Raw genomic sequence first — 4,317 nt, 5'->3', positions numbered from 1 at the left:
ATACAAGATTAATATACAGAAATCTGTTGTTTTTCTTAATAATGAAAGAGAAATCAAGAATGATCCCATTCACAATCACATCAAAAAGAATAAAATACCTATGAACAACTTTAACTAAGGAGATGAAAGATTTGTACTCTGAAAACGCCAAGGCTTTGATGAAGAAAATTTAAGATGATGCAAATAAATGGGAAGATATCCCACATTCATGACCGGAAAAATTAATACTGTTAAAATGTCCATGGCTACCCAAAGCAATCTAGATTCAAGGCAATCCCTGTCAAAATATTAATGACATTTTCACAGAACTAAAACAAATAATCCTAACATTTATATGGAACCACAAAGGCCCCCAAATCAAAGCAATCTTGAAAAAAAAAGAACAAATCTGGAGGTATAATCCTCCCAGACTCCAGACTATACTACAAAGTTACAGTAATCAAAATTGTATGACAGAAAAACAGATACACAGGTCAATGGAATAGAATAAACAGCCCTGAAATAAACACATTCACATATGGTCAATTAGTCTACAACAAAGGGGGCAAGAATATACAATGGAGAAAAGGAAATCTCTTCAATAAGAGGTAATATTATTGACCAAAATAGCTATTAGTTATATCTTTATCACAAATTTAAAGAAGAACTAAGTTCATTGGTATGTTATCAGCACCTAGTATAGTGCCTGATGTGCAGTAAGCACTGAATAAATATCTGTTAAATAAATGCCAAGAATAGAGCATATTTTAAAGAAATGCAACTTTTCAGGCATTGTTTATATACTTTTTTCATTAGACTCCAACATTATCAATCATTGATTTTCTAAATCCATTTACTCTTTTCAAATTAAAACAAAACTTACCATTTTCATCTTGAAATTTGCCAATCCACAGCTCCCAACTGGTTACTTGCTTCTCACTCATCCTGGCATTTTGGAAAATTTGGTTACAAAATGATGTTAAAGAATATGTCTTTTTTCCTGACTGAGGTAAGTATTTTTATCTTCTTAATATGAGGTATTTCTAGATGAGAGCTTTCTCCTCTCACTTGTACTTCTAAATTTCTTTTTCAAAAAAGCAAAACCTCTTTTAATCTTTCATGCAGTTGACTTTATCAACCACCTCCATGGATGATAGGAAGGTTTTGTAAAATACAATCCCAGATGCTATGAAAGTGAAAGTGAAGTCGCTCAGTCGTGTCTGACTCTTTGCGACCCCATGGACTGTATGTAGCCCACCAGGCTCCTCCGTCCATGGGATTCTCCAGGCAAGAATACTGGAGTGGGTTGCCATTTCCTTCTCCAGGGGATCTTCCCGACCCAGGGATCGAACCCAGGTATCCCGCATTGCAGGCAGACGCTTTAACCTCTGAGCCACCAGGTAAGCATCCCTGGTGTGATGCTTAAAGTTTATTTACTAGACCCAATAACTTAGGAAAGGATTAATATTGGCTTTTTTCCCACACTGAGATACATTCATCAAAAGATAACATTTAAAAATATAATTATTTGATTATTTCCACACTTTCATGTAGTTATCATGAGAAAATCCATTTTTCTTTTGCTTTTTGTTTCCCCCATAATCTTTCACACAGATTTACTGCATAGCACAAAACTAGTACTTACAATTAACTGAAAAATTTTATTTTAATAGATTTAACACTAAGAGATAGATTTTTCTGTCTTGTATTTTTGACAAATAGTGGTATATGTTAGCTTATATTAATAGTTCAAAATCAAGTTAAATGAAAAACTAAGTTTTTTACAACTTTTATGTACAACTGAAGTGTTTTTTAATATTCTTTTGTGTTCCTGAATGCATTGAAAAACATATGCAGGTAATGAATTGAGTTTTCCCTTTTCCACAGTCAAAAGATGGATTAACAATTTCATTTTTATGTGCTTTCTTCTATTTTCATAAGCTAGCTTTTAATCATAGAAGTATTCCATGGGCACAGCAACAAATTTAAAACAGTAGAGAAGATGTGAAATATAAAGTCTAAGACTCTTAATATTTTCCTGTGGCAGCCCCTCTACTCTACCTCCCCAGAGGGAAACTTTGTTAACCTCTCCCTCTGACTTGATTCTTCTTATTGCTGTCATACTTCTATTTCTAGATTATAAACCTTAGCCATTGTCTACTGGTCATCTGCAAAGAACCTGAAAGAAGTTATCACATTAATTTTCCTCTCACCTCTTTTTCTCAGTCAACTTCCCAAATATTTTTAGTTATACCTTTATTTTTATACTTGTAGGCTTTATAACAATCTACCAACCTGTATCTATGTCTATCTAATCTATCGATCTATCTCATCCTCTGCCACCCTCTTCTGCAGAGGATGAAATGGTTAGACAGCATCACTGACTCAGACATGAATTTGAGCAAACTATATGAGGTAGTGGAGAACAGAGAAGCCTGGAGTGCTGCACTCTATAGGGTTGCAAAGAGCTGGGCACAACTTAGCAACTGAACAACAATAAATCTATCTATCATCTATCTTTCAATCTATCTCTATATTCTCTTAAATAAATATATCTTCTATGTTTTCCCTGAAGGATGATTTTAAAAATGGAATTCCAAATATCATGTACAATATAAACATATAAACATTATTCCCTGTAGAATCAAATATTATGGCAGAAGCCACAAATGATAATTCCATATCAACAAAACTTTGCCATTCATAGGAGAAATTTCCAAAAATCAAGGCCTAGTGAATCTTCTTTAAATTTATTGCCATCTTTCTTCTTGATTCTGAGTGACAGTAGTTATCAATATTTTGTATGTCCCACACTACCCTCATCCTGAAAAGCTTGCTTTGCTTGAGTATACTATTTTCTTGACAAATTAATGTTTAAAGTATAGGCTGTATGCACAGTAGATTTTCTCAGTCCTGAAAATGTGTCTGAATATGTGTTTGAAAATAAATTGTAGTATAAAATTTTTGATTCAAAATCTTTTACTGTATGAATTTTGAAAATGTTACTCCATTTTCTTTAGCATCCATTGTTAGTAATGAGAAATCACAAATCAATCTGGCTCCATTCTCTTGCGGGTAATTTGTTTTATTCTTCTCTGCTTTTATGATTTTTCTCTTTATCCTTGTGATTATGAATTTTCAATAGGGTATATCTACAAAGGAATGTTTTCTAGTGCTGTTTGGCACTTGGTAGACCAAAGACTGAAAACAGAGACATTTCCTTTTTTTATCTCTTTGATTATATTCTCCTACCTGTTGTCACACAGAAACCCTTCTTCTAAGATGTTATGTTCTGGGTTGTGGGAAATTTTCTCTGTTCTATCATCCATATTGCTAGATCACAAGAAGTCAGATGTGTACATTTAATAATTTATTAAATACAAAGTTTATTTCTTAATTTAAAAATTTTACACATTTTTCCAATTTTTTTTCTTTATTGCTTCTTTTTAAAAAGCAGTGTGTTTTTATATGCATGCAGACTCCTGAATTTTGCAGAGAATAGACTTCTTAAGAAGTTAACTTCTGGTATCTGAATTATCCTTGTTTTCTCCAAGGCCAATTATTCTGTTTGTTTACTTTGGTGTTCCTTTTTCATGCTATAGATTTCCTTTGAACATCTGGAGACCCTAAGTGATTAAATCATGTTAGATAAAGGCATTTGTTGCTTAGTATGAATGACTGGAAAGGGTTTTCTCAGAGATTGATAAATCCATTTTCTTACTGAATTCTTCCTTTGATTAGGTATGTTTTGTCCTTAGTTGTGGATTTTTCCAAAGTTTCACTTTCCCTCCAAACTGCCCCATAAAAATAGTTTTAATAAATCTAATAAACAAATTTTGTTGGAAATATTTCCAACAACTATTTTATGAACTAATATTTGAACACTGGAAGGCAAATTAAAAACAATAAATATTTTCCCAGTGAAAAAACATTCACACATCTTACCTCTTGTTCTAGTTCCAGAAACTGTAAAGGTGAACCTACTGGGGGCTGGCTTGAGGAGAAAAGGGAATCTTGTTCCAGAAGGAACTTTATGAGGGATCATAAGATGACCCAGAGGGAGGGTATGGGGAGGGAGGAGGGAGGAGGGTTCAGGGTGGGGAACACAGGTATACCTGTGGCGGATTCATTTCAATATTTGGCAAAACTAATACAATATTGTAAAGCTTAAAAATAAAATAAAATTTAAAAAAATAATTTCTAAACATGGGAAAGGAGGAAATAAATCACTGGTTGAAAAAAAAATGAAAAATACAACCAAAAAATACAATTTAAAATTTTCATGAGAATTCACAACATTCATCCTCTAATAAGCTATATTTGACTTCTCTAGATTTA

The 4,317-nt window shown here is 32.8% G+C and overlaps 1 non-coding gene across 1 annotated transcript; it reads left to right on the top strand.

Annotated features, from left to right (window-relative positions):
* Positions 1 to 3,894: 3,894 nt before the first annotated feature.
* LOC147366048 (small nucleolar RNA SNORD22) lies at positions 3,895 to 4,021 on the top strand. Its single transcript, XR_015133540.1, has one exon. It is a non-coding gene; the product is annotated as a small nucleolar RNA SNORD22 (small nucleolar RNA).
* Positions 4,022 to 4,317: the final 296 nt, after the last annotated feature.

This window comes from Bos grunniens, chromosome 9, assembly GCF_055505025.1.
Source record: "Bos grunniens cultivar Pamir isolate PY7600 chromosome 9, Bosgru_T2T1.0, whole genome shotgun sequence".
Classification (NCBI taxonomy): domain Eukaryota; kingdom Metazoa; phylum Chordata; class Mammalia; order Artiodactyla; family Bovidae; genus Bos; species Bos grunniens.
This window is presented reverse-complemented; position numbering and strand designations above follow the sequence as displayed.